Source organism: Castanea sativa, chromosome 10, assembly GCF_040712315.1.
Source record: "Castanea sativa cultivar Marrone di Chiusa Pesio chromosome 10, ASM4071231v1".
NCBI classification, from domain to species: Eukaryota; Viridiplantae; Streptophyta; class Magnoliopsida; order Fagales; family Fagaceae; genus Castanea; species Castanea sativa.
The window spans coordinates 8,511,894-8,525,672 of NC_134022.1; the positions used below are offsets into that span (position 1 = coordinate 8,511,894).

Consider the following 13,779-nt stretch of genomic DNA (forward strand, 5'->3'; position numbering starts at 1 on the left):
GTGGGTCGGTGAGTTAGAGAGGCGTGAGAGTCTGCTCTGGTCTATGTGAGAGTGAGAGTGGAGAGGCGTTAGAGACAGAGTGCATTTAAGTTTGAAAAAGCCCTATTAGAAATCGAGTCTTAGAGACTCGGTTTCTAGGTGGCTTCCACATGGATCAATCACGTCACATACAAATTGCCACATTACACACAAATCGATACTTAAAGGGTCGGCTTATAAATCGAGTATATAAAACTCGATTTCCAGGTGGACGCCTGGCCAAATTTTTTAAATAACTATAAAATCAAAACTATATTATTAGTTAGCCAAGGTTTGAAACTATTTTGGTATCTAACAAATCGAGTGTGAAGGACTCGATTTTGGAATGCTAAATCGACTGCTTTGAAGTCAATTTCAACATCATTTGTAGCTGATGTGGATACTTGGTCCACGTAGGTAGTGAAATAGAAATCGAGTCCTACAAACTCGATTTAGTTTTGCTTAACTACAGACGAACCCACAGACCTAAACCCAAACGCAGAGATCAAAACACAGTAAAAAAGGCAAAACCCAGACGTAGAGATCAGCAAAACCCAAACATCAAAACGCAAAGATCAACAACCTGAGATTAAAACGCCAATCAATAACGAAGAAGAAAGATGCAATGATGCAAAACCCAGCAAACCAGAGAAGCAATAAGGAAGCAACCCAGCGGCGGCGAAAGCTTCAGGCGACGGAGTGGAGAAGATGATGCAAAACCCAGGTTTCTCGCCGCCGCTCCGGTGGAGGAGAAGAACACGTTGGAGTGGAGAGTGGGTTTGATTTTTTTTGGTTTTGTATTTGGTTTTGTTCATGGGTTTTGGGTTTGGGATTTTTAGAAATGGGTTTGGATTTTGAGAAATGGGTTCGGGATTTTGAGAAAAATGGGTTTGGGATTTTGAGAAATGGATTTAGATACGAAGGTAGAAGATGATGAACAAAAGGAAATCGAGTCCTTCTATTTGACAGAACTCGAGTCCATAGGACTCGAGTTCTATGCTTACGTGGACCAACTTTCCACGTTAGCTACTAACAATGTTGAAATCGAGTTTAGTGAACTCGATTTAGCATTCCAAAATCGAGTCCAAAAGACTCAATTTGTTATATACCAAATTAGTTTCAAACCTTGGCTAACTAATAATATAGTTTGGTTTTTATAGTTATTAAAAAAATTTGGTCTAGACGTCACGTGGAAAAAACGCCAACTCAGACGCGATGAGAACATGGAAACCGAGTCTTTGAGACTCGATTTATAAGCACAAAATCAAGTCTTTTAGACTCGAGATGTTAGTAATACATATACTTTCAAAATAGTGCCTACTAATTAAATTGTTTGGAAAACACTGTTAATTCCCAATTTTGGCCCATAAAACAAATAAAGCCCAGTTGTTAACAAAGGCTGGCAAGAATCGGATTTTTTTTTTCTCAAAATAAGAATGATTTTTAAACAATTTCGTTAGTTAGAGCGTTTTTAAAACTATTTGGGAAACTAACAATTTGACACAATAAACTCGATTTTGGTTTGTAAAAATTGATTTCTCTAAAATCGATGCTTACAAACTTGATTTTAGTACTCTCTCATCTCACTTCTTCTCTAACAATCAAACAGGAGAGAAACAACACAGATCCAAGCAACCCCAGAGAGCATAACGAAATCATCAAACCCATTGATCAATGTTGTGATTGCGGCTCGGATGTGGACTCGGAACTTAGAGTCGGACTCAGCGAGCCTTGGCGGTTGTGTTCAGAACGGCATGGTGGTTCATCTACGCCGGCGTGGTGCTTCCTTGTCCTCTTCGCTGGAGCTCGATTTCTCTCTCCGTCTCTCACTTCTTCAAGAAACGCCACCGCTTCGCCTTCGCTGTCCCTGCCTGGGTCTTTGGTTTGGGTTTCTGGTTGAGGGTGAGAGACGGAGAAATCGAGTCCGCAACAGTGGAATTCCAATTTAAATGAAATCGAGTTGTCTGAACTCGATTTAGCTCTCCAAAATCGAGCTTAAGGGACTCAATTTGTTAGATTGCTAAATAATTTCAAAACCTCCCTAACTAATGAAATTGTTGGAGAGATTTGGTTATTTAGAAGAAAAAAAATCCGCAAGAATCCTTTTCCAAAAAAAAAAAAAAACAAAACTTACAGAACGTATGCTGGGCTCCGATGAAAAAAAAGGAAGAAGAAGACAAAGAAGCAAAGAAGAAGAAGAAGAAAGGGGTTAAGGCTGGTGATATTGTGACGGCGATAGCGGCGTGGTATTTTCGGTTTAAGTTTTTTTTTTTTTTTTTTTCCTTACCGCCAACTTTCTTTTTCTGGCCGAAACATACCGATATTCGGCCGATACGATCCGAATCGGCCCGGTTCGGCGCTAATCGGCGCGTATCGCGAAAAAAAAAAACTGGACGTGGTTCGACACGCAGGCAGCGGCGTCCCTCGCGCGTCGCTGCGTCGGACGCGGGTGCAGCGACCAGTTTGCCGCGTTCGTGCATATAGATAGATTTCCCCAATTTGGTTTATTTCACTAACTTCCCACATGCTATACGTTCTTTGCTTGCATTTCTTCATGTTATTTTCTGAATTTTTTTTATCATGCACAGACAAGAAAAATGTGATGTGAAATTACAGAAATCAATACTTGACATACATTATTTGGCACATTGAGGTTCTCTGTCTCTCTCTCTCATCTAGAAATGAATTACCCTGTGGTCTTTAACAAGAGTGACATACCCTATAAAGTCCTTTATTATAGTTTGTGTCTGAAAAATGACTCAATGCCCTGTGATGATTTAACTAGGTAGTCGGGATAAGCTATAGTCATTAATTTCTTAATTACAACTCAACTCATGTCTTCTAGTCTACTCATCTTTCCTTTTTTTTTCTTTGCAAGTAATAAAATTTCTCTTATTGCAAAAATAAAAGTGGTTGAAATTTCTGTTTTCACCTCAGAGGTCTCTTGTTGCAGAGATGCAAGCAGGGCACTGTTATATATGTACCTTTAATTAGTCAATATACTGAGCAAGAAGTGTATGGAAAGTTATTTCCTGATGTGCATTATATGCCATGTCTGTCATCCATGATTTGTGTGATGCCCTTTCAAAGATATGTTGTTTGAATTTATTGCCTGCTGAGTATTTTTTTTCGTTGCTGATATTTGCTCTATCTTATGCAGGGAATTCAAAATCAGGATTCCCGCCATCTGATGTTGAGAGGTATGCGTATTTACTTTTTCTTTCCCCCTTTTATATCATATGGACCATTTTACAAGCAGGTTATAATTATAAATTTAATTTACTTTGTAACATTTATTGTTTATCCCTCTAGGTTCATATTTGTGGTTCAAGGTGCTGTGACTCTCACCAATGTTTCTGGTAATAGCCATGGACTGATAGTAAGAAATTTTATCGATATTTAATTTTAATTATGTTTCTCAGCATGAGACTATTAATTTTTTTGATAGCATTAAGGTTAAGTAACTCATTATGAAATATATCATATACTTTTTCAACTATTCCTATTTTGATAATTATTATGTTTGCATTACACATTAATTGCTATCTAATTTTAATACTATTGTACAAATTGAATGCCTTGACTTTTATGATTTATCTACACGGCATATGTGTAATATATGTTTTGCATCACTTCCTTACTTATGTTGATGAACATTCACAACTTTATTTTTTTATTTTAAATTTTATCAAAAAGAATTTCGTTGTTGTATTGGTGTATAATGTAATTCATACGCTATTCAGAATCTTGTATGGTTTTGGTTATGCTTGCTTATCTTTATGATCAATCATTCTTTTATGTTTCCAAGCATTTTCAAACATTTAAACTATGTTATGTTTGCAAACACAAAGTTTAACCATGATCCTATGAATTTTTTTTTTTTTTTTTTTTTTAAAATTCGAAAGTTACAACAGGGGAGGGAGGGGTTCAAAACCCTCTTGGCAACCACAATCCTAGGAAGTTGAGTTGATCAAAAAGAGAAATTGTAAAACAGAATGGAAGACAAACAGAAAGAGCGCAGAAGCAATGACTTAGGAAATTGATTAAGAGTGAGATGGTACTGGTTTGTGTGGTTGAGAACATAGTTGAACTTACCAATATCCTACGCTGTAAAATATGTTGTTTGCCCTACCTTGGTAATTGGTATGCCCTTTTTTTTTTGATAAATCCTACCCTGGTATGCCATTAGGAGCTTCATTTAAAGAGTACTTAGTTGAGCTTACCACTTATTATTTATCATTAATTACCATCCCAACTAGTGTGACAAACTGGATTGAGAGATTACAGAAGAATTTCTTGTGGGGTGGCTTGGGAGATGAATTCAAACATCATGTAGTGGGATGGGATACATTTTTTTTCTCTTGTTGCTCATGGAGGATTGGGCATTAGGGAAGCTTGCCTTTTTGTAACCAAAATCTACTAGGTAAGTGGCTCTGGCACTCTGGGGTAGGGGAAACATGCTTTTGAAGGTGTGTAGTAGCGTTGAAGTATGGTGTGGAATGGGGTGGTTGGAGTACGAAACCTATTTGAGGACCTCATGGATGTGGTTTGTGGAAGAGAATCAGCATTTTCAAACATTACACTCATTTTGATGTAGGCATTGGTAGTTAGATTCGATTTTGGCATAACTGTTGGTGTGGAGATCAACCTTTGAGGGTGGTTTTTCTTGTCTTGTATAACTGTGCAACAGAAAGAGACAGGTCTTTGGAGTCTTTGTTGGTGTGACAGATCAAGGAGGAGCTAGGATGTCACATTTCTTTGGGGCTTTAATGATCAGGAGTTAGAGTTGGTAGCCTCATTTCTTATTCTTATTGACTCTAATATACCTTTAGAGAGGGTTATGATGAAATCAGGTGGAGGTTATAGAGGAGTGGGAAATTCAATGTTGTTATTTCTATACTGCTTTTGGGGGCTCTTGTGTTGTACTCTTCCCTTGGAAAGGCATCTGTAGTGTTATGGGGGAAGATTCTTACTTTTGAGAAGCTCATTAAGCAAGTTATACACTAGCAAGTTGATGTTGCATGTGCCGGTATAGTGAGGAGATGGTGGATCATCTATTATTATATTGTACTTCTGCTATTGAGTTGTGAAGCTTTCTTTTTGATCCTTTGGTATTCAATGGGTGTTACTAGAAAAGGTCATCAATCTTGTGTTTAGATGAAGAAACTATGTTGGTAAGCATTCATTAGATATTTGGAACTTAGTTCCATTATGCTTGATGTGAATTATAGGGAACCAATCATTAGCGATGTTAACTAGTTCTTTACGTGATTGGTCTCCCACATTACATAGCGGTTCATTAAAAGTTCTTCTATCGTTGTGTTTATAGATTTGTTGTCTTTTTGTATGTACTTTTCCCATGGTAATTATTTATTTTTCTTTGTGTCCATTGTTAGTCTTTTTTCAATGAATTTAGCATTACCTATCAAAAAGTAGTATGCTATTATACTCCAATGAAGGCAGTTTACAGTTTGCTTGAATAATAAAATTTAGGCCAAAATGCAAAACTCACCTTATAAGCTTGGTGTTGATTCCTGTTAATCATAGGTGCGGATTCCTTGTTTTAGTTTCTCTTGCTTGGTGCCGATTCCAAACAAGCCTAAGTGCTAATTCTTAGGTTATTTTTATTTTTCTGTTTTTCAATTTTGGTGTTGCATCAGTTTTGGTTTAGTCCTGCATCAGTATGTTTGTACGTAAAAGAAGTTGTTTGGGTTATTTGGCTTTGTTTGTATAATAGCATAAAATGTTTTTGTGATTTGGTTGATGTTTTGCATGAGGTGTACAGTGAGACTATTAAGGATCATTGATAAAGGATGGGAAAAAGTATATTGCCATTTTTTATATCAAACAAAGAAAGTCTAATGCCATTTTTACTTAATAAAAAAAAAAGTTAAATCTATTGCCATTTCTCTTTAAATTGCAGGTTGATTCATATGCTTATCTACCTCCTAATTTTCAACATTCACTCGAGTGTGATGCATCTGCTACTCTTGTCAGTCTTGTGGTATTTGAGAGAAGGTATGTGTCCCATTGCGTTGTAATTGATTGGATGGGTTGCAATCTTTTCCGGACCTTTCATTTTCATTGCATGCTTAGAATGAGAATTCACTCAGGGTACCTTGACATGCCCATTAAAGCTACTGAAAATTTCGTTTTATGAGTTATGAGTTACTCCAATATCGAAACATTATTTACACCAAAAATATTTAGGTATATGAGGTAATCCTTAATACATTTTATATTCAACTGTCATGTTTACTTTTAGGTATGCCTCTCTGGAAAAGTATGTCACTGAGCAGATTGTCAGTTCAACAAAAAAACAGCCATTCCTTGAACTCCAGGAGAAGTAAGTTTTGGATTGTTTGTTATTATGTTTTGGAGCATTTTAATATTAAATAATTAAAATGAATAAATGTTATAACATAAATGTAAAGATATGGGAGTGAATATGGAAGATGGGGAGTTAGTGAAAATGTTTAATCCCACATTGAAAAGGAGAGAGACTATTTTGTTCTTTTTAATTGTGGTGATTATGGGCTAACATAAATTGTCTCAAATATTGGGCCAAATATGTGCGCAAGGGGGAGGTGAAGGGTGGAGGTGTCAAATTTGGAAATGAATCAGCGCCTTGTATCCTCCTACTCTACACTGGTTACAAAGTTTAGCCAACCAAGAGCTTGAATCTCCTTAAAAAGAGCGAGTGCCACGCCTCAGTCCAAATAGTGTTGTGTAATCTCTTTCTTTAAATTAATAAAAGTTCAGAAGTATTATTCAGTTTTTCTTTGTATTATTTCCATTATCATTGTGTTTGCACCAACAATTTTAAAGAGATTCAACACATGGAGTCTACACAAGAGAAACCAAATGAGCCTGTTGGAGATCTTAACAAGCCCTTTCGCTTTAAGGGAGCCCACTTTAAGAGGTGGAAAGGAAAGGTCCTCTTCTACTTGAGCCTTCTCAAAGTTGCCTACATCCTCACTGAGAAGAATCCGTCAAAGATTCCTACCGATGAGATGAGTGACGAAGAATATATTCTCCATCAAGAAAAAATAGATAAGTATACAAAAGATGAATATAATTGTCGCTCTTTTCTATTGAATTGTCTTGCCGATCATTTCTATGATTATTATGATACAACTTACAAGTCTGCTAAAAAAATTTGGAAAGCTTTACAAAGCAAGTATGATACCGAGGAGGCAGGTGCAAAGAAGTTGCTAGTAAATTTTTCCGTTACCAAATGGTGGATAGAAAATCGGTGGTGGATCAAGCACAAGACTTCCAAATGATCGTAGCAGAATTGAGATCCGAAGGCATAAAGATCAGAGACAATTTGGTGGTAGCTGGCATAATTGACAAACTACCACAATCTTGGAGGGAGTTCCAAAAGACTTTGCGGCACAAACAAAAGAAGACATCCTTGGAGACTTTGATCACAAGCATCGGTGTGGAGGAGGAGGGTAGAGGACAAGATGCACTCATGACAGAAGAGAGCAATGGTAATTCCATCACAAAAGTAAACCTTATTTCATCTAATAATAATATGCCCAAAAATCATTTTCCTAGAAATGGTCAATTGAAGCCAAAAAAGAAAGCCTTTAAAAACAATAATAGATCACCTCAAGGAAGGAGAAACCTGAATAAAAATTACAATAAGAACCAAGGACCACCTTCACAAGATCAATTTAATAGATCCTGTTTTGTCTGTGGCAAAAGTGGGCATATTGCTTGATTTTACAAATTTCAGAAACGTGAATCTGTCCCACAGGCTAACGTAACCGAAGAGCCTTTAGTGGCTATGATTACAGACATTAATATGGTGCAATATGTTGAAGGGTGGTGGGCAGATTCTGGTGCTAACAAGCACGTCTGCTATGACAAAAATTGGTTCAAGTTGTACACTCCTTTTGAAGAAGAAAAAACTGTTATGCTTGGTGACTCTAGCAAAACCAAGGTTCTTGGGAGTGGTGAGGTTGAATTGAAATTCGCTTCTGAACGTGTGCTAACATTGAAGATGTACTTTACACTCCGTCCATGAGAAAGAATTTGATGTCAAGTTTTTTGCTTAACAAGGCTGGCTTCAAGCAAACTATGAAATCTGATAATTATGTAATCACTAAAAAAAGATTATTTGTGGGCAAGGGTTATGCTTGTGATGGAATGTTTAAATTGAATGTTGAGAATAATAAAGCATCTACCAGTTTAGTTTATATGCTTTTTTTTGTTAATTTTTGGCATGCTCGTTTGTCATATAAATAGTAGATATGTGGGAATCATGAGTAATTTAGGATTAATTCCAAGACTGTCAAAAGATTTTGAAAAATGTGAAACTTGTAGTCAAGCTAAGATTACAAAAAGACCTCATAAAAGTGTTGTAAGAAATACCGAATTGCTTGAGTTAATTCACTCCGATTTATGTGAATTTGAGGGAATTTTAACTCGTGGAGGAAATAGATATATTATCACTTTTATTGATGATTTCTCAAAATATACAACTATTTATTTTTTGAAAAATTTCAAGACTTTTTAAAAGAAGTTGAAAATCAATTCGGTAGAAAAATAAAAAGAATAAGAAGTGATAGAGGCCGTGAATATGAATTAAGTGCATTCAACTCATTTGTTCAGTCTTTGGGAATTATTTATGAAACTATTGCACCATATTCACCTGCTTCTAATGGTGTGGCTGAAAGAAAGAATAAAACTTTAATTGAGTTAACAAATGTCATGTTAATTGAATCTGGTGCACCTTTACATTTTTGGGGTGAAGCTATATTAACTGCATGTCATGTTTTGAATAGGGTGCCACATAAAAAGTCACACATCATACCTTTTGAGATGTGGAAATGACATAAGCCAAATTTGGGATATTTGAGAGTATGAGGTTGTCTTGCTTATGTAAAGCTTACTGACCCTAAAATACATAAATTAGGTATAAGAGCTACTACCTGTACTTTTCTTGATTATGCATTTAATAGTGTAGCCTATAAATTTTTTAATCTTGAAAACAAAATAATTTTTGAATTTGGTGATGCAATTTTTCATGAAGAAAAATTTCCTTTTAAATTGAAAAATAGTGGGGGTGAAGAAAATATTTTGTCACAACTTAGTTCTTCTACTTCACATCTACAAAATCAAGAAAATCTCAAAATGGAACCTAGAAGAAGTAAAAGAGCTAGGGTTGAAAAGGATTTTGGTCCTGATTATTATGTTTTTAACATTGAGAAAAATCCCCAAAATTTAAAAGATGCCTTAACATCACCTGATACTATATTTTGGAAAGAGGTTGTAAATAATGAGATGGAATCTCTAATTTCTAATAAAACTTGGAAATTAGTAGATCTTCCACCGGGTTGTAAGACCATAGGTTGTAAATGGGTCCTTAGAAAAAAGTTAAAACCGGATGGATCAATAGATAAGTTTAAAGCTAGACTTGTTGCAAAAGGCTTTAAACAAAAAGCTGATCTTGATTTCTTTGATACTTTTTCTCCGGTAACGAGAATTACATCTATTAGATTGTTAATTGCTATTGCTGCAATCTTTGATTTGAAAATTCATCAAATGAATGTAAAAACTGCTTTTCTAAATGGGGACCTAGAGGAAGAGATTTATATGGATCAACCCGAAGGCTTTGTAGAGCCTGGACAAGAAAGCAAGGTATGTAAGCTAACAAAATCCCAATATGGCTTAAAACAAGCACCTAAACAGTGGCATAAAAAGTTTGATTCCTACATGATTGAGAATGGTTATAAATCAAATGAATGTGATGAATGTATTTATTCTAAATTATGGAATAATTTACATGTTATTATTAGCCTCTATGTGGATGATATGTTGATTTTTGGCTCAAATATGCATGTTATAAATGAGACAAAAAATATGCTTAAAAGCCATTTTGATATGAAAGATCTTGGTGAGGCTAATTTTATTTTGGGCATGAAAATTACAAAAACATGTGATGAAATATATCTTGATCAATCACCTTATGTTGATAAAATATTGAGAAAATATAATTTTCATGATCACAAAAGTGTAGTTACTCCTTTTGATTCTAGTGTTCATTTATTTCCTATGAATAATGATGATGAGATTTTTAATCAAAAGGATTATGCTAGCATCATTGGTAGTTTGCGTTATGCTACTGATTGTACTAGACCTGACATTGCATATGCAGTAGGAATGCTTAGCAGATTTACTAGCAAGCCTAGTAAAGATCATTGGCTAGCTATTGAGCGAGTCATGAGATATTTAATTGGTACCAAAAACGATGGCTTATTTTATAAAAAGTACCCTGCTGTGATTGAAGCTTTTAGTGATGCCGATTGGAATACTTTGTCAGGTGATTCTCTCTCCACAACTGGTTATATTTTTACCTTAGGTAGTGGTGCTATTTGTTGGAAATCTAAAAAGCAAACAATAATTGCTAATTCAACAATGGAAGTTGAATTAATAGCATTAGTTTCAGCTAGTGAAGAGGCAAATTGGCTTAGAGATTTGTTATATGAAATTCTACTTTGGAAAAAGCCAATTCTACCTATATTAATTCATTGTGATAGCACTGCTGCAATTGGTAGAGTTAAAAACCGTTATTACAATGGTAAATCCAGACCTATAAGAAGAAAGCACAATACTGTGCGATCTTATTTGAGTAGTGGCATCATAACTGTGGATTATATTAAATCTAATGATAATCTTGCAGATTCATTTACCAAGGCCTTGGCAAAAGATAGAGTCTGAAATACATCGAGGGGGATAGGACTAAAGTCCATAAAATCATGAGTCATGTATGAGGATACCCAACCCAAGGACCAGAGATCCTGAGAATTGGGTTCAATGGGAAAAACGAATCATACGATGGTCGTAAGAAATGCACAATTTATTTTTTAATTAATTATTTTGTAAATAATTTTTTAATTGTTCATCCTTATGATGTAAGTGCATTTATCCTGTAATGTGGAGAGGTTGAGTAAAAAAATCTTAATGAAATTTGTAGCTCGTATGAGTGGGGTGTCAGAATTACAGGAGCACCCTTGACAAAATTTCACTTATGTGAGTGTGGGGGTGGGGCCGCTCCCTATGAGATTTGAACTTAATCTCAGATACACTCATGAAACCGGGATTAGCACATGGCCGTAAAGTGCTAGCTATAAAAGCTCATGTCAACACCTGGGTTGTTATGTGTGAGCAATGACACTTAATTTCCCTAAAGCAATCCTAGTTCAAGTCGAAGACCACTACGACTCTAGAGTTGAGGTCGCTATTTTACTAAGTGAGGTTCAATGCAGAGCACGCCTTCATGATGCATAGTGACCCATCTTTGCCTGGTAATCTCTCTTTAACTAAAAAATTTAATATTAAAATGAGTGGGGGATTGTTGGAGCATTTTAATATTAAATAATTAAAATGAATAAATGTTATAACATAAATGTAAAGATATGGGAGTGAATATGGAAGATGAGGAGTTAGTGAAAATGTTTAATCCCACATTGAAAAGGAGAGGGACTATTTTGTTTTTTTTAATTGTGGTGATTAATGGGCTAATATGAATTGTCTCAAATATTGGGACAGATACGTGCGCAAGGGGGAGGTGAAGGGTGGAGGTGTCAAATTTGGAAATAAATCAGCACTTTGGATCCTCCTACTTGACAAGGAGGGGTGTTCTTTCTGGTGGAGTTTTGGGCTTGAACACTTTGTGCAGAGGTTGTTCTAGCCATACGACATTTGTTGGGTTGTTGGTATCCTGGGGGAGACAAGTCAGAGACGGTTTGCACCGGTTACAAAGTTTAGCCAACCAAGGGCTTGAATCTCCTTAAAGAGAGCAAGTGTCGCGCCTCAATCCAAATAGTGTTGTGTAATCTCTTTCTTTAAATTAATAAAAGTTCAGAAGTATTATTCAGTTTCTCTTCATGTTATTTCTATTATCATTGTGGTTGCACCAACATTATGTTCTTAATATTTCAGAAAGGTTGGAACTTGAAAGTCCTGTTTTCTTGTATAAATCCATCATTGGTTGCATAGGAGCTGTTCCTTGATTTGTATTGATGAGAAAAAAGCCTCCTTTATATATTTCTAATTTTTCCTGGCTCCTGGAATCCATACATTACAAATACTCAATTGTATATAGCCCATGTATATGTGATTTCTGGGAACTATGTCTTTTTATTTCCATTAGATTTGTATTTTGGTGGTAAGTTTAATCATTGTTATTAAATTTGTGTGTTCTAACTTCTTTACATGTTATCAGATCTTTGAAATTAGGAAGCTTCTCCCCACATCTTTGCCATATGACTTCAATATCCATATAAGCTTTGATCAATTTGTTTGAGGCCATTCCCGGTTTTCTTGGTCATGTCATTCTTTTCAGTAATTTACTATATATACCATGCCTGCAGAACATGGATTTTCAACCTGGAGAATACCTTAATGTGAAGGTACTCTTTCTTGATGGTTAAACCCTTACATTGAGTTTCTGGAAACTGCTCCTTGAACCTTAATGTAGATTTGGATATGTGACATAAATTGTAATATCAGTCAAAGTAATTTCAAATTTGAGTTCCTTAACTTACATCAAAGCTAAAGTTTGGTGATCCTAAAAAAGTAATTAATTTAATGAATCTTTAGAGCCTTGCATAATTCACATCCTGACCAATTTTTTTTTTTTTCAAAAAATAAATTTGATTGATTTTCTCTAGTGTAGGTTATGTAAAATAATTATTGAAGTAACGAATAGTTATGATAGTTATTTTAGTCTCCAGCTTCTCTAGGATGCTTTGCTCCTAATGTTACGAGGGATTGAGTAAGTTATATCTTTTATCTATTTGCTTTTACAGGAGGTGCATTACAATCAGCGTGGTATGTTGCTTTTAGAGGGACAGTGCATTTATCGTTTGGGTGATAGCTGGTAAGAGTTTTTAAGAGCTGAGAGTGTGTTATGATGTCAATATTTTTCCTGCTGATGTCGCCTGAAATGGACAACAATTATTTGATGATATTGTCGACTAATGTGAAAATATATAGTAGGAAATGGGAGTGTACTTAGGATTGCCTGATTTATTCTGTACCTCTCAATTGACCTAAGGTTTTGGCATTCAGCAGGATGCCTACCTATGCTTTACATCTTATCTTGGACCATGGTTGCATTAAACTGAATGGTGCCAGTGCATACAAGGAGTATAATGCTCTTTGGCTTAACATTGGTATGTCTTAGTTTTAGCAGACTATAGCTCTCATGTTTGATGTGTCCCCACTTAATTTTTCGTTTTTTTGTTTTTTGCTTACTGTAATGCCAAAATTTGTGTGTATTTATTGCGATAATGGCTCTTATTTGGTAGTAACTATATGAATTATGCAGCAGAATGAACACCATCCAGTATCCTTTATGATCTTACTCACTTTTCTAAGAGATCACTATTTCAACACATTTCTGTTCTATTTCTATTTGGATCCACAGTAACTGGTCGTAATATCAGCAACACAGTCAACGACTCATTACAAATGTAATCAATCCTAGCAATTAAAATTGAAGCACCTTTGGTTTGTACAATTTTTAACAAGTTCTGAAATGTTTAAGAAATGTTGCTTGGCTTTGCCAGAGTCAGTGACAGTCGATGAATTTGCTTATTGTAATATTTTTAAGTTTTGTGTACAGTTATGAGTTATGTCTGTGTTCTCTCTGATTTTTCCAGTTTTACCAGCTACTGCCACATGCTAAATCATTTCTAATTGCATCCTCTATTTTCATAAATAGGTATCCGGCTGAAGCTGGTG

The 13,779-nt window shown here is 35.4% G+C and overlaps 1 pseudogene; it reads left to right on the forward strand.

The window, feature by feature from the left end:
- The first annotated feature begins 2,851 nt into the window (after positions 1-2,851).
- Positions 2,852-13,779, forward strand: part of LOC142614151 ((S)-ureidoglycine aminohydrolase-like) — an 11,381-nt pseudogene continuing 453 nt past the window's right edge.